The sequence below is a fragment of the Jaculus jaculus genome, chromosome X, assembly GCF_020740685.1.
Source record: "Jaculus jaculus isolate mJacJac1 chromosome X, mJacJac1.mat.Y.cur, whole genome shotgun sequence".
Lineage (NCBI taxonomy): Eukaryota > Metazoa > Chordata > Mammalia > Rodentia > Dipodidae > Jaculus > Jaculus jaculus.
Genome location: NC_059125.1, coordinates 8710365 through 8728177, shown reverse-complemented (window position 1 = coordinate 8728177; position 17813 = coordinate 8710365). Strand labels below are relative to the sequence as shown.

The 17813-nt window shown below is 40.2% G+C and overlaps 2 pseudogenes; both read left to right on the top strand.

Moving 5' to 3' along the window:
- The first annotated feature begins 1934 nt into the window (after positions 1 to 1934).
- LOC123456606 lies at positions 1935 to 2526 on the top strand (annotated as a pseudogene).
- A 2497-nt stretch (positions 2527 to 5023) lies between these two features.
- LOC123456648 lies at positions 5024 to 7747 on the top strand (annotated as a pseudogene).
- Positions 7748 to 17813: the final 10066 nt, after the last annotated feature.

Sequence of the window (17813 nt, the reverse complement as noted above, 5' to 3'; positions counted from 1 at the left end):
TTACTATTTTTTGGGCAAAATTTTGACTTGCTTTGCACTTTGTTTCTGTGGCCAAAATATCCATTGCCCTTTTATTAAAGCCCAAATGCCACTCAATCCCACTGTACCTCACAATGTTGGAAGTTCAAAAGCATAATTTTAGTACATCACTAAAAATGTAGCGGTAGGCTATGTGCACATTTACAAATCTTTTAATAGAGACAATTGAGCTAAACTCAGAAAATGAGTGGACAATATTTGCACTAATAAATTAGCTAGTAAATATATTTTAAGAGTAAGTTGACAGGAATAGGAATCAAAGCATCATTTTTTTTTTTTTTTTTTTTTTGTTTTTAGAGGTAGGGTCTCACTCTGGTCCAGGCTAAACTGGAATAAACTCTCTTATCTCAGGGTGGCCTTGAACTCATGGCAATCCTCCTACCTCTGCCTCCCGAGTGCTGGGATTAAAGGCGTGTGCCACCATGCCCAGCTTGGCATCAATTTTTTTTAGGCAACATACCACCATGTATTCACAATGCTAAAGCAAAAATGCAGATTTTCAGGATGACTAAATAGCTACTGCAATTATACAAATCTGACCCTCTATTTACAGGGATAACAGTACTTTGGATGGAAGAAAGTGCTTTGCCTATCCACCACAACCAAGCATTCTACAAATTAACTGCATCCCCAGGCCTTAAATGCTAAATTATCTTACTAAAGAGAAATATATTAGAAAAACTAATGCAACCCCAAAGCACTCTAGTTCCCTGTAGAAAATCAAAACTGCTCGGAAAGCTACATCACCTCTTGAGGACGCTATCCTCCAACATGGCGGCGCCTCCACGGATTCCGGAGAAGAACCCTTAGACCTGGAGCTGGGTACTTTCACTGCTGAAAGGAAAAATACAACCTGTCAACAGAACTCCATCTCCAGAAAGCTCTTCTTTTCAAACTGAGAATGAAAACCTGCCAAACCACACTAACCAAAGTAGACTTGTTGCAGGACACAGGGCGAAGTCTCCGCTCCGGGCACCTCTCCGTTCTCACCGGAAATCATATTTGGAGGAAAGTGAGAACATTCGAGACGCTGGAAGGGGTGGAGCCTGTACACAGGGATGCTGATGGCAGAAATTGCACCTCCTACTGACTGGAGTGGCTAATTACAGTTTCTTTGTTTACTGTCCAGGAATTTAAGAAGCAATCTGACAGCTGAATTCTTTGATCCACAAGATCATTTAGTTTAGTCCCGAATGCAGACTATGCACAGAAACCGCTTGGCATTATATCATTTGTATGAAAACATATAGACATATCTTTACATAGCTGGAAATAAGGATTCAAAATCACAGTTACCAAAAAATAAATGATAAATAAATAAAATAGCTAGAAATATATCCAATGAAAATGGCAATGGGTATAAGCAGAGCAAAACAGAATAAATAGAACTAAAGCAAATCTGATAAAACCATATTAGCAGTCAATCTATAATTCAAAAACAAAGAGGGCTGAAGAAATGGCTTAGCGGTTAAGGCCCTTGCCTGCGAAGCCTAAGGACCCAAGTTCAATTGTCCAAGTCCCACATAAGCCAGATGCGCAAGGTGGCTCATGCGCCTGGGGTTTGTTTGCAGGGCCTAGAGGCCCTGGTGTAGTCATTGTCTCCCTCCTTCTCTCTCTAGATAATAAATAAACAAAATGTTTAGAAAAAAACGAAAGTCTGCTTATAGAACTGAGTAGGAAAAATATGCAATTAATAAATATGTTAACTTTTGTCACTGTTGATAATTTAACGAATGTGTAGACATATACAAATTACACAAGGGGCTGCATACGGGGCGCTGGGCAGATGCGGCTGCCACAGGTGGTGGCTCTGCAGTGCCACACTGGGCCAGGCCGCCTCCTGCTCTCGGGCCACTGCCGCCCCCCCAGCCCAATGCCCTGGTTGCGTGGTCACCATGATGTCCAGCCAGATAGATGGAACCAGCGGTGGAGCCTCAGAGACCCCCAGCCAGCCGAGACTCCTGGGCTGCTTGACCACCGCCTGGCTCACCTTCTGTAACACTGCCATGATGGTAGGTGGTCGGTGCTAGCTGTTGCCGTGGTCCGCTTTTATATGGAAAAACAAACACACAAGGGTTGATATAAAAGTATTCGGGAGACACTGACATTTTTCCAAACATTTGCTTTGCTTGAGATAATCCACTGTTTATTGGGAATTTTACCTACTTCTTGGGTCCAAGTAAGGTCAAGAATCTTCATGGTGTGGCTCTTCACTCACAGTATAAAACCAATATAATTTTTTTTTCATTTTATGTCCTGTCGGAGTTGCTGGGGTACTTCTTACCATATATGCTGTGTTGCCTCGTGTGAAGAAATCGGGAATATTTTCAGTAACACTTCCTAACAAATACAATGTCTCGTTTGACTTATTTTTTTCTTATAACCATGGCCTCATATATACCATTGTTTCCACAAATCCATGTTCATATGTTGTGCCTAAGAAGAAAGGTGCTTTATGGAGAAATGACTGTGGAGAAGGATGACTAAATGATCAATATAAATAAGGTGCTTTTTCCAGAATAACCAGGATTACTTGAGTTCAAGTGTTACTAAGCATAAACAACTTCATAACAATGTCATGGACTGAATTGTCTCTTAAAATAAAAGCAAAACACGCAGTGTTTGCCTACACTTGTCTTCATACTGTCCACAGCTATGTTTTCTAAGAACTATGCAAATATTAGAAACTCGTGGGTAGGTTAGATCATTTAGAAAATAAGTGAATATAACCTGGTGTAGTAGACAGCTTCAGGTTCGTTGAGATGAACTTTCAGACCAAGCACAGTTATGGAGGAAGGGATTTATTGAAGCTTACAGATCCAGGGGAAGTTCCATAATGGCAGAAGAAGCTGGCCTGCTTTCACAGGACCAAGCAGAGAGAAAAAGGTACAAGAAAAAGGTCAAAAGCAACAGCACACTTCAGGCACTCCAGCTAGGCACACTTTGCATATCTTTATATTGAAATCAGAAACCCACCACCAAGCCTTAAGATCACCCAGTGACATTGCCTCCAGCCAGGTAGACAGCAGATGCAAACTACAAACAAACAACTGAATATATTGGGGGCCATCTATTCTATTCAAACCATCACTCCTGGGAAAAAAGTTGTTTTTTTTACTAGTTTTACTGTTTTATTGCAATATATGCTCAAAGCTTTTACAATCAATATTTAGAAATTAGTTTAATTACATGATGATATTTGCCAGTGAAGTTCATATTTATAAATGAAAGCAAATATGAAATTATAACAACTTCTTTAATATGTATTGGAACCTACAATCTATTTTTTCAAGTCATAAGGCAGCATTCAAGGTTTAGTCAACATTTGGAGTATGGACATCACTTGCTATGGTATGACTTATGGTGTAAAGTAGCAGCATCAGAAAGCAATATTGAAGTAAATGCCACAAGCAGAGAATATTTTATTTCTTTTGTGGAGGAGTTGGGAGGGCTGCGGATAGAACCCAGGGCCTTGTGAAGGTAGGCAAGTGCTCTGTTGCTGAGCTGCGTCCCAGCCCCCCAAAATAGTCTGCATAGATCTTTACAGGCTGCTGAAATTATTTATTAAATAAATTTGTTTTTATTTGAGTTAACCACTTAAGAAAAACCTGTAAGAATTACCAGAGTTAACAAAAAATATGAATGCATACTTTGCCCACTGGTGAAAAAAAAAGGATCATATTATTCTCAGAATTCTGGCTGAAAAAAGCTATTTCATATTGTAGAAATATCTTCTAAAATCAAGTTATGATAATCTCTTGCAATACTTAATTAACTAAATTTTCCAAAGATCATCTGAAACATAATAATTTTACTCTGAATTTCACTTGTAATAAAGCTCCTGACTGGTGTGTAATAAAGAGACCCTGAGCATACTTCACTGCTACTTGAATTTCTAAGTAGGCCCTTACGTTTTCCCTCCTGTATTAAAGTGTGCTGATTTACTGCCCAGGTTTAAATCTTCAATAAGGATGCATAACAGTTTTTCCTTATTATAGTTCTGTAGATGTAATTTTGGCTTTCAGTGTTCTGTATTGTTATGTTCACAATCACACGTGACATTACACTTCTCAAAATGCTTGGTTGTGTGTTACTGTTTCCTCTACAGATTATTCTAATGTAGCTATTTAGAGCTCAGAACAACTTGGCAGACTTGTTATTAATCACTTGATGTTTTAAAGGTGCTATCTCTTGTTACACTTTGTCTCCTGTGCAGCTGAACGTGTCCATGATCAATATATGTTAGGCCACCACTCCTTCATGTGCTGTTGCGCTCCTTCAGTTTCATCTTGAACTTTTATATGCAAGGACTTTTCAGGGAGTTACATCCCTTTGGTAACATAGTACAAAAATTCACATTTACTAAATTCCTGTCTTATGAAAAAATACTTTAAATTATACTTCTAAAATTTGTATTAAGTCAACAGACACTCTTTCAAAGCAGCTGTAATACTTTTCGCATTCAAGTTGCGGTATATTTTGAAATAGGAATTGTGACTAAATTCAATAAATATGAAAATGAAAAAACATTATACACACTGGAGCTCACGTCTGGCTGGCTTGAGGCAGGGGCAGGCTGGTGTTACTTGCTAAAGGGTTTTGAAGGGAGGGGAATGTTTCCATTGGGAACTCGTTCAAGGTCCAGGACAATTCTATTCCAAATGATAAAGGACAGTAGAGAAGGGCAGCTTTGCACAAAGTAGTTCCTGCACAGGATGGCAAGGGGTTGTAGACTCCCTTCTGTATTTATTGTTTCTCAGAGAGAAAGAAAGACTGGCCTCCATTGGTCAAAGACCGACAAGGCCAGGTGCCATGTTTCCAAACATAATGAAGCCCCTGGCAAAGAAAAACCTTAAGACATTATGCAGATTTAGATATAGCGTAATTACAAAGAAAACACCTTAACCTGCCTCTGAGGTGACTAAAGGGCAATAATGGTGATTTTGCGCTGAGTTTAGCCATCTGCCTTCCACCAAAATCAGCAATGAATCTTGGCCATTTCTCGCTGGCCTTGTCTCAAATAAGATACCTGTGGACAATCTAACCATGAAAACTACCAAGCCAGCCAGCAGGAAATACAGCATATTGTGAATCGGCATGATCCTGAGGCAGACAGGATTTATTACACCGTCTTTTTTCACATGTGGATTTCAGTGGTGATGGTAAAAATTTTTGGCAGTGGCAAAAATTTCCATTAGGTTCAGTTTCTGATTCAGTAGTGTGCCTCACTGATTACAAAACCAAATTTGATCTCAACATTGTCATATGCCATTGATAAACCATTGCACTATCAGAAGAGTTTATAGCCTGCAGCCCACTTATTTGCCCTGCTGAGTAAAGTTCTCAAGTTAAGCAAAGTACAAGACGTAATTTTTGGTCATGTCCTCTTGAATTCTTACAGCTCAGATGGATCTTCTGCATTCTTACATTGATGCAGATGTCAGTGAAACTCAAGAAGGTGGCTTTCAGGATACAGCAACAGAGGTCCTATCCCTCCTCCTCTCCCATCTCCTGTTTGGGCAGAAGGAAGCCTTTGGAGCTGGACAGGAACAGACTGACACTTTTCTTAAGATGCTGCACAGAGATTTTCATCAAGAATGGTATCCTGGGGTGCCTGTACTACTTTTACACTCTGAAAAAATGTGACATTCTAGTGGACAGAATCTTGCCTGATTCTGGGGTGGGGGGTAGCTAAAACATGATGGAGAGCTCTTTGGCTGATTTCATGCAAGAAGTATGCTATGGATTTTGTTCGTGTATTGAAGAGTGTTGTAATATAATCATGCTGTTTGATGTTTGGGTGTGCACTGCTGCCCAAGTTGCCAGGGTTTGGGGAATGATGGTTCAAACTCATTCAGAATTAACAGATGGTATTCCATTACAGAGTACCTCTGCTCCTTGCAGTGGGGTCTGGAGTGATGGGAAAGATAAAATTGATGGAACACAGGCACACACATGGAATGTCAAAGTCCTCATTGATGTTCTTAAAGAACTGAACCCAAGTATGAAATTCAAGGAAGTAACTTATGAACTGGACCATCCTGGATTTCAAATTCATGATAGTAAAGAAATTCATAATGTAGTGTATGGCATTCAGAAGGGTTTGGGTATGGAAGTATTCCCAGTGGACTTCATATACAGACCTTGGAAACATACAAAAGGCAAACTCTCCTTTACTCAGCATTCCCTTATAAAATCCCGAGATCTTGTTTTGCTGACTATCCCTGTCATATTGTTGCCAATAACATTCTGAAAGCACCACCAGAGGATGGCAATCGAGAAACTGTCACATGCAGGAGTTTGGACTTGATTGAGTTTCTGCTGAGGGTTGCAGAAGTTGGGCACTATGAACAACTTAAGTAGATCTTCAACTTCCCTATCAAACACCATCCAGACATGTTGGTATTAGCCTTATTACAAATCAACACCTCTTGATACACCTTACACCATGAATTCATCTCTACTTTGATGCCCCTTTTCCTTGGAAACCATCCTAACTCTACTATTATTTTGCACTATGCATGTTGTGGGCAAGAACAGTCTCCAACAATTTGCCACCTTTTCATGCATGCAATGCAAAATGGTATATGAGAGGGGAGCAGTATGACCAAGCTGAATTGTCTTGAATCCTTGATGTGGCCCAAGACTTAAAGGCCTTGCCAATGCTAAAAATGGCACTCCATTTTCTTTTATCATCGTCCTAGCTGCACTGGCTTCACATTGTGAATACCTCAATGTAGAATAGTGGCTCACATACAACATGAGAGAGCATGGGCAGCCATTTATCCAAGTATACAAGACTTTTTTTAAAAGAGAAGAGGACCTTCTATTTTGGGTGGACTTGCCCCAGAGAAATATCAGCCCAAAAGTGCTCAACTTCCTACTGAAACTCTGGTAACAATGTTGGCCTGTCTACAGGCTTGTGTAGAAAGTGTTTCTCAGGAGTTATCAGAGATGATCCTCACCATGGTAAACAATTGTAGCAATGTCATCAATAAGACCAGACAGCCACCTCCTGGAGTTATGCCCAAAGGTCACACTCCTAGTGCTAGCAGCTTAGATGCCATCTCTCCTGTTCAGATTGATGCTCTTGCTGGAATTGCACCTCTTAGTATAGCTGGTTTGCCTGCCCCTCACACCCAGACTCTGAAGGGTTTTCATGCAAATTTGGGTTCTACAAAAAGTACCCCTCAGTCACTAGCAAAAGCCTTTTCACTTCTTTCAACCCAAACCAAGCAACTACATTCAGTGTCATTGGGGGAGGGGGATGTTTTCATCATAGATTCCAATAGGTGGTCTTGGCACAAGCAGCCTGACTGGCATAGGAACTGGGGTCCTTGGACTTCCTGGAGTGAATAATGACCCCTTTGTACCAAGGAAGCTGGACACCTCTGGACTAAAGCAGCCTACATTCCAATAGACTGAGATGAATCATTCTGCTTTGTCTCAGGTGGGGCCAGAATCAAATCAAATCAGCACTTTGGTAAAGAGATGAAGAAGCAAGTAGCTGTTTTCTAGAGAATATATAATCACCCACCACACACACCCAATTATGTCTGTTGATGAGATATTAGAAATGCTGCTAAGATTCAAAGTTTCTACTATGTCATGGAGATGAGAAGTATTTAACTGTATGCTAAGGAACTTGTTTGAAGAGAGTGTGCCTTTGCCCCAGTATCCTGATAGAGAATTGCATATAACAGGATGACCAAATGAGCTAACAAGTGCAATAGTGATGTATGTTATGGGGGAAATTAACTGCCCTCTAATTTGACAGGAGGACCGCTACACAGGAGTGAAGACATCCCTGATACTGAAAACCTACAGTAGGGGTATTCATGAGCCCTAAGGGTATAACATCTACTGGTTTCTGGATAAATGAATATATTATGCTCATCAAACTGCCCAGTAAGCAGTTTTATTAATGTCCATACACATATGTTAATGGTACTCTCACTTTTGGTTAGAGAACCTTCTCTATTCAGATGGCAGTGTCCTTGGGATGACTCAGAAGGCACCATGGTGCTGAGAAGAAATGGCAGAGGAGTGCTTGGCACTGATATATTTCTATCAAACCTTGCAAGGCTTAGGGTCCATTGTAGAAGAAGTGGTGGAAAGAATGTAAGAGACAAATGAAGGTTAAGACACCTTACTAAGTACTGCTCCAGATACAAAATGGCCTGGATACCCATGACCTCCCAGTGCCTGATACTACGTACACAAGACCATCATAATAGGAGAATAATATCATGACATCAAAATTAAAGAGACCCGGGTGTAGTGGCGCACACCTTTAATCCCAGTAGTGAATTCCAGGTCAGCCTGGGCTAGAGTGAGACCTTACCTCAATAAATAAATAAGTGAATAAGTAAATAAGTAAATAAATAAATAGAGACAGAATGAGGGGGGAGGGGATATGATGGAGAGTAGAGTTTCAAAGGGAAAGTTGGGAGAGGGAGGGAATTGCCATGGGATATTGTTTAAATCATAGAACTTGTCAATAAAAAGCAAAATTAAATGAATAAAAACTATAATAAAATAAATAGAAGTTGCCAGCTAGAGAAACTGTTTTAAACTCTCTCAAAAAACAGACATAATCCTTGAAAAGTTAAGACAACTATATGAGGAGAAATGTGTGGAAAATTCTACAATCCATATGAGTAATGTGTGGGTCAAATTCCTTTATCAAAACTGTAAGGTATAAATTATAATTTATAATTAATTTTAATATCACTCATGAAATATACATATATATTATAAATGAAGGGTTATAAATGTAATTTAACTGGTAGAATTTTACTTCTCATAATGTACTAAGTAGAAGACGCAAGTGACAGTCCCTAGAGCAACATTCAAAACAGTGCATGTAGCATTGAGAGTACTAGTGCTACTTAACAAATGATGGAAAACCAGAACAAAGGGGAGAGAATGCAGCCCAGGCTGTACCTGCCAGCACTTGCACAGTTCCACGTGTCACAGCCCTGTAGCAGGCTAGACTTGTGCTTGGTCCTGGGCCCCGTCTTTTGGGCACAAACACATAGAGTCACACATGCTTGTACAAATATAGCTGCTTCCTGGCAGAAGACCCCAGTGCCCTTTTTCTCTGTGCAACCATCCTAGATTCAGAAACAGTGATTTCATCTTCATTGTCCTAGGGTGTGATCTCTGTGGCAACTGAAGCTGTGACCTCACCTAGCACACAGTAGCTGATTGAGCCATAGGACACTTAACCTCTTGGCATGCCAGGACAAGGACCCCCGGAATACATCAGAACCTGCTGAGGTCCAGGAACCAGCTGTGGAGTGCTGAATGTCAGTGTGGTAAGCACCCAGGTTCATATTGGCAGGCCTGCCTCTTAGCAGAAGGGGTGACTGATCAGTTCCCAGAGTTATGCAAGGAGTCTTACAGTTTAGGAGATGAAACTGTAACTCCAAGGCAATGGGAGGTGAGTTGGACAACATTACATAGATTTAAGTAAAAGAATGAATGAGCTGAGTTTGGAGTCGTGATCCACAGGTCCATGGTGATCCTCTTAAGGCTTAGGGTACCCCTCATCAGAAGGATATAGACGTTGATATTTGCTGGGTATGGAGACACACACCTTTACACTCAGCATTTGTGAGGCAGAGGTAAGAGGATCATCATAAGTTTGAGGGCACCCTGAGACTACAGCATGAATTCCAAGTCAGCCTGTGCTAGAATGAAACCATACCTCGAAACAAACAAACAAACAAACAAACAAAAAAGTCCTAGTCTTATACAAACTACCAAGGCTTAAAGGCACTAGTTATGGGAACACGCACAACAAAACTCCTTTGACTATATTAAGTTAGCCCTCACCAACACACCAGGCTTGAGACTTTTAGGTATGTTCAACCCTTTCTTTTCATAAACACATGGGCCTAGTTTCTTATTCTATATACATGAGCATAAGCATACTGGCATGGTGGTGGGAGCCCTCACACAAATTTTAGGGTCATGGCACCAGCCAGTGATTTTTCTCTACAAACAAATTGAGTTAGTAGTACAGTGCAGACTGCCTTGCCAGCAGGCATGCACAGTCATGGCCTTTCTAATATTGGAGGCTGGTAATTTACTATGAAAAAAGTACTTACAACCCAAGTTTCACATGTCATCATGACTCTAATGGAATATAATAGACAATACTGGTTAAATAACCAGCATGATTAAATATCAAGGAATGTTATGTAGAATCCACACATTCACAGTCAGGTAGTACAGACTTTAAACATTGCTACCCTGTTGTCTGTTAAGCCAGATCTTGGCAACATTGATGATCATTAATTTAGTATTTTCCAATTGGTTGGACATAGAGACCAGCCTCTCAAGGATCCCAACTATTAGTAGTTCATTGATGGCAGCAGCTTTCTGAAGAAGGGAGAATGTATTGCTGGGTTCTTTTGTTGACCCTGAATGCTAGCGGATTTTGAAATCTCTCCAAAAAGGGACATGAAAACAAAAGGAAGACCTATTCTGCTAACCCAGATCCTCCAAGTGGCAGCAGAAATATATGTCAATATGTACTCATATTCAAAATATGGCTTCTCCACCCTCAAACCACACAGGTATTTATAAAGAGAAAAGGGCCTAAAGAACTCAAGATCTGTGCTCTCCAGCCATTACTCACTCCTACCTGCTTGCATCTACGGAGTTCCACCTTCAAGACAGTATAACATGGGGCGTACCTATTAAGACATATTGACATATATGGAAGACAAAAACACCTGGACTTCAAGGGGAACTCTTAGTGGCCATAAAAAGCTAGGCTTTTTCTGTGTCCTTAGCAAGCTTTTGGCTCCAAACCTACAGAAACCTGTGTCTCTAGGTGCACATTCTGCAACACCATGTCACCTATGCTATGGTAATTATCTATTTGATGAACATTAAGCTATATCTCAATAAGGGCCTCTATAACATAATTGATAGTTGCTATAGGTGTTGAATTGGGGAAATTTAATTGGAGTACATAAAAGAAATAATTATAGCATAATTCCATTGCTTGGGCAAATTATTTCCCCAAAATACTTCTACAGACACATCCACAAATCTAATTGTGTATAGGAGAAATAAAAACCTGAAACATATCTGAAAGGTAGCATGTGGGAAACTGTCTTCTCCCAATAACAGGCAAACCCATCACTTATATCTGACCACCCTGCTGAGCACAACCATAAAACATGAACCATATCATTGGACAGCTCCCCAAACTCCAAGAGACAGGCAATAAACCTGATATTAAAGAGATGAGGGTAACCCACCCCCCCACACACTAGTTCTTGCCTTTTTTCTTTAATTTCAAAAGGTGTAAATGATTATATTTCTAAGGAAGAAAATGGAAGCCAAGTAGTGTTTCAAAGCTTCAGACCACATTCAAAACACACCATCACTTCAAACAGAAGCAGTAGACAAACACTGCTCATTTAGATGCTGCCATCAATATTTAATCATGTGCTTATGTTTATTCATCCAGAAAGGAAGATCAGTTACCACTATACTTTGTGTTCAAACCATCACCATCTTCCATAAATAACAAGAAGCCATAATAAAACATAGGCTCTTTTATCCATTACTAGCCATCTTTTGCTCACCTTGAAGCCTATAAATTTTCATAACCATTTCCAAGGAACATACGGGAACAGAGAATCCATACATGGTGTATTAACTGGGACAACTCCAATGCTGAGGCTGAGCTACTCCTCTCTCGTACCATTTTCTTGTATTTCTGGTGTTTCATCTAATCATAAAGTCAAGCAAATCCCAGCACCAAAAAACAAAAACAAACAAACAAAAAACAACAACAAAAATAAAAACAAGACAACAGGGCAAGGCATCCACACAAGCATGATGAGTCCCATAGTTAAAGACTGCTTCGAATGAAAACAACTTAGAGGACTATAAACAGAGAATTCCAAAACACAATTATGATATACACATACAACATACTTAAAGGAAACATGTACTCAGGCCTGAAGGAAATGAAAGAACATCAACTGAAAGAACTCAATAAACACCTGAATGAATTCCAAGAGGACGGAACAAATAGCTGATTAAATTTCAAGACAACACAAATAAGTAAATATAATGAGAGATTCAAACCAAACAATGAAAGTGAAAGAATAAAAAGGTAGAGATGCTAAAGAAAAAAAAAATGTACAGGAAATCAAAAATGGAATAACTCACTTAAAAAGCCCCAGGAAAGCCATACCAATAGAACAGTTCATGTGGAGGACAGTGTATGAAGACTTGAAGATAAAGCAAAGGAAGCCATAATCAATGACAGGATCAAGAAAATTTAACAGAGCATGAGAGAAATTTAGAACACTTCAAAAAGACAAAATGATCAAACCATAGGCATACTAGGAGAGGAACTTCAGGAGGAGAACTTCAGTCAATGACATAGAAAATATTTTCAATACCACTACAGGAGAAAATTACCCAAGCCTTACAAAAGAGAAATCCATCAAGGTATAAGAAGCACACAGATCGCCAACTAGACAGGAGCATAAAAGAAATTACTTAAACACTAAACACAGAAAAGAAAGACAGAATAATAAAAGTGGCAAAAGAGAAAAAATTTATCACTGATAAAGAAAAGCCAATCAATATAACATCTGATTTTTCAATGAAAACCCTAAAAGCCATGAGTTGGAATGTAGTATTTCAAATATTAAAAGACTATGGCATATAGGAGAGACAGATTACCAAAGGACCCAGGTTCAATTTCGCAGAACTGGGTTAATCCAGGTGCATGAGGTAGAGCATCTGTGTGGAGTTCATTTAGAGTAGCTGGAGTCCCTGGTATGTCTATTCCCTCCCTCCCTCTCCCTCCCTCCCTCCCTCCCTCCCTCCCTCCCTCCCTCCCTCCCTCTCTCTCTCTCTCTCTCTCTCTCTCTCTCTCTCTCTCTCTCTCTCACTCTCTCTATTTATATCTTAATTTAATAAACAGGCTGGATATGGTGGTGCATGCCTTTACTCCCAGCACTCAGAAAGCAGAGATAAAAGGATTGCTGAGAGTTTGAGGTCACCCTGAGACTACGTAGAAAATTCCAGGTAGCTTGGGCTTGAGTGAGACACTACCTCAAAAAAGTGAAATAAATAACCAAAATATTTTTAAAATACTTTGGCTTTTCTCCATAACTGAGGGCTACTCCCACAATGCACAATCCCCAGACCCCATGGGGATAACTGGCATTCCCAACACAGAGGGTCTCTTTGGGGGAGGCAGAGATAAGGGTAAGGATGGTACCAACATATGCTGTTTACATACTGAGTATGTCCATAACTAATTTAAAAAAAGACTATGGCTGCCAAACCAAACAACTATGCCCTGCAAAACAATCCCTCATAATAGGAGAAAGAAAAGAATCCCATGACAAATGCAGGCAATGTGAATACATAAGCCTGAAACAAGCCCTCCAGAAAATACTGGGTGGGACAGTTGCCACTGAGGGAAGAGTAGATATACTGTAGAGGCTACAGACAGAGACCAACAATAATTACTACTAGAACACTTGTTAGCGGAAAGAAAGATCAAGAAAAGCCCACATTCCAAAAAATCATCTACATGACAGAGATTAACCTTGCAATAATACCTCTGAATAACAATGGACTCAACTTCCCAATCAAAAGATAAAAGTTAACAGATCAGGAATTAGTATCTACCCTTTTCTATCTTCAAGAAACCCACCTTGCCATCTATGACACCACCTTATGGTAGGGGCAGTGATACACATCTGTGATCATAGTGCTGGGAAGGTGGAGGCAGGAGGGTCCCTGGGACTAAATGGCTAGACAGTCTAGATGCATCAGTGAGCTGTAAGTCCATCTAGAGATTCTTCCTGAAAGAACATAAAGTGGGGCTTGAGTGATGGCTTGGTGGTTAAAACACTTCCTATGAAGCCTAAGGACCCAGTTTATTTGTTTGTTTTTATTTATTTATTTGAGAGCAATGGACGCAAAGAGAAAGACCGACAGAGAGAGAGAGAGAGAGAGAGAGAGAGAGCGCCCCAGGGCCTGTAGTCACTGCAAATGAACTCCAGACGCACGTGCCCCCTTGTGCATTTGGCTAAGGTGGGCCCTGAGGAATCCAGCCTCCAACCGGGGTCCTTAGGTTTCACAGGCAAGCACTTAACTGCTAAGCCATCCCTCCAGCCCAGGACCCAGTTTTGATTGCCCAATACCCACATAAGCCAGATGTACAAGGTGGCACATATGTCTGGAGTTTGTTTGTAGTAGCTAGAGACCTGATCCACCCATTCTCTCTCTCTCTTTCAGAAATAAATTAATTAATTACTGTAAAAATTTTGTGAAAATAGATTGAGGAAGACATCTGATTTTGAGCAGCTCTGGCCTCCTCCACATGCACAACCCTCATGAACTCATCCACATACAAACATACATATACACATGAAGGCATACCACACACACTGTATAAAATAAATTATATCTGGGGGTCTGGAGATATGGCTCAAGAATTAAGGCATTTGCTTGAAAAACAATGACCCAGACTTCATTCTCCAGTACCTATATAAAGCCAGATGCACAAAATGTCGCATGCATCTATAGTGCATTTGCAGTGTCTAGAGACCTTGGTGTGCCCATACTCATTCTCTGTCTCTCTCTGCTTGCAAATAAATAAATAAAATATTGAAAATTGCATCTGTTCTGAACAAGTAAAACATTTTGTCTTGCCATCATGTCTGAAGCATTACACTAACCATTGACACAACATGCATTGCATATCACATATTATGCTATGAAGAAATATTTACAGTGTACAGGTGGATATGCATTGGTTATATGCAAATGCTGTGCCATGTTACAGAAGAGTAAATATCAGTGGCTTTTGACATCTGTCACAGTTGCGTTTTCATTCCTGAGATGAAACAACTGACCAGAGCAGCTTATGGAAGGGAAGGATTTGTTTCTGGCTTACAGTTTTTCAGGGATGTTCCTAACATGACTTGGAAAATATAGGAGAACAAATATAGAGGAACAACACATCCCACAGCATCAGGGAAGTAACAGTGAGAGCAATTTCCCTAGGCCACGCTCTGTGACACACCTCTCCCAGCACAACTCCACCACCTGGGGATTAAGTATGAGGTTTAAACAAAACACATAAGGGTATGGCGGATACTTAACATTCAAACCAGCACAGTGTCTGAGTGGACAAAAGGGTCATTCAGCATGAATAGTAATGGAAAAATATATCTAGTGACAATAATCTTGGCCTGCAATAATTGAGCCTGGTCTCAGTCAAAGAATATCCTCTATTCTTTTCACTTTAATTACTAAGTTGGTTCTTTGAGACAGGGTCTCATAGCCTAGACATGCCTGGATTTTTCTATGTAGGGCCTACGCTGGCCTAAAACTTGTAGCAAACCACACACCTCTACTTCCCAAGTCAAGCCAGACAGGTTTGATTACCCAGTACCTACTTAAAGCCAGATGCACAGAGTGGCATGTGCAACATCTGGACTTTGTTTGCAGTGGCAGGTAGTGTTGGTGTGCCCATTCTCATTCAATCTTTCTTTCTTTCTTTCTTTCTTTCTTTCTTTCTTTCTTTCTTTCTTTCTTCCTTTCCTCTTGTCTACTTACAAATGTATTTAAAAAGTAATTTTTTTCAGAGTTCAATCATCAGTGACGCTTACCATTAAAAAAAAAATAAATGAAGGTATCTTCCAGGCATGGTGGTGCATACCTTTAATCCCAGCACTCTCGAGGCAGAGATAGGAGAACTTCTGTGAATTTGGCGCCAGCCTGGGACTACTGAGTATATTCCAAGTCAGCCTGAATGAGACCCACCTTGAAATATAAAAATTAACACGCATACAGATGTGTTTGAATATGGAACACATATTATTCAAATCCAAATACTTTATTGTTGATGAACGTTGCATAACTTGGTGCTGAAAAATCTTGAGACACACTGATTTTGAGTACCTAAGCAGCTGTAGTTCAAAGAGTCTAGAAGGTTATCAGCAATAACAAGCACAGGAATTTTTAACTGCAAAATAAAAATTATGCCTGAAGGATCCCTTTGCCCATCACTGCTGTAAATTCTTCTAATAAAATCTGTCCTGTCTCCCAAACTAGGTCTAACCACATGTCAGAATATGAGGAGGGCATACATCTAGGCCAGTAGTTCCCAACTGGGTGCAGTGGTGTCACAGGGTAAATAGACAGTGGATACATACACTTTTAGTTGCCACTGCTGAGAGTCACGGTAGTCTTACCATCACAAATGCAGCTAAACAATGTACAATGTACATGACAGCCCTGACATAATGGATTTTCAGCTCCAGATGGCAGTAAATACTGGGAATTATTGTCCTAAGGCAGTTGTACAACCCACTTCCTGTGGGAATAACTGGTATGGCAAGTTTCCACCATACTGGAAAACTAGAGTCCAAGTAGTTGGGTCAAAAGAAGATCCCAATAAAGTGGAATGGGAACAGAGAATGTTCAAACAAAATCAGCATACTACAAAAGTATTCTGAAAGGAATATTATTTTTCATAATACTTTGGTTTGCATATGCATGTGCATGATTGTGTACACATGTGCACATAAGTTTGTATGTGTGTACATTCACTGTGCAAATAACACAATGTGTGCATGTAAAGGCCAGAGGTTGAAATTGAGTGTCTTCTTCAATCATGTTCCACATTTTCTTTTGAGACAGGGTCTCTTACTAAACTATAGCTCACCAATTTGGCTAGACTAGCTAGCCTTCCTAGCATCCGCCCCATCTTCTCAGTGTTTTGGGGTTACAGGCATGCTCTGCCAGATCAGGTGAATTCTGGGGGACACAACTGTACTTGGGTGGCAAGCACTTAATCCCCTCCCCCAAAACTAAAATCCATCTCCCCAAAACTAAAATGGTTTCTAATCTTCAACCTATAAACTGAGTGGAGCAAATCTCATAATTTCCCCTGGTCTGAAAATACAACCAATTTCATGAATCAGGAAGAAAAAAAGGGGAGAGTAGAAACAGGCAGAAAACATTAATGGTCTTTTCCAAAGTGCTATGGTAGAAAGAATTTAGGACAGCACTCTGTCAGGACAATAGACTAGGTCAGAAAAACTAAGATTTCTGGATTAAAAGTAAGCTGCAAGAAGCTGCAATTAGGGAAAAAGCGGATCTGTTTTACAGCTGTAAGGAAAAGCCTACCAAGAAGATCACAAACCAAAAATACACTAGGCTCAAAAAAGTACAAAGCACAAGGAAGCACCAAACCCCATAAAGCACCTCATCATGGCAGGGAGTAATTCAAACCTCATAGCGATAACCTTAAATATTAATGGTCTTAACTAACCCAGGATGTGGGGACAGAGGAACTCTTTGGCACTGTTGGTGGGAGTAAACTGACACAACCACAGTGGCCATCAATATAGTGTTTTCTCCAAAACCAAAACTTAAATCTATCATACGATCCAGCCTGTGCACTTCCTGTGCATCCACCCATAGGCTTCTACCCGGTGACAGGTGCTGGCATGCCCATGTTCACTGCTGCTCTGTCTATTCACAATGGTTGGGAACATGAATCAAGCTGGATACCCATCTGAACATGAATATATTATGACACTGTTTTGGACATGCACACAAAGGAGTTTTCCTCAGCAGGAAAGAAAAATTCAGTTATGAAATATGCAGGAAAGCGTGTAATAAAGTAGGATTAGCCAGGGAACCCATGCCCAGAAAAGAAACTTTTCTCTCAAAAACATGGATCCTACCTTTTTGGGTCTGTA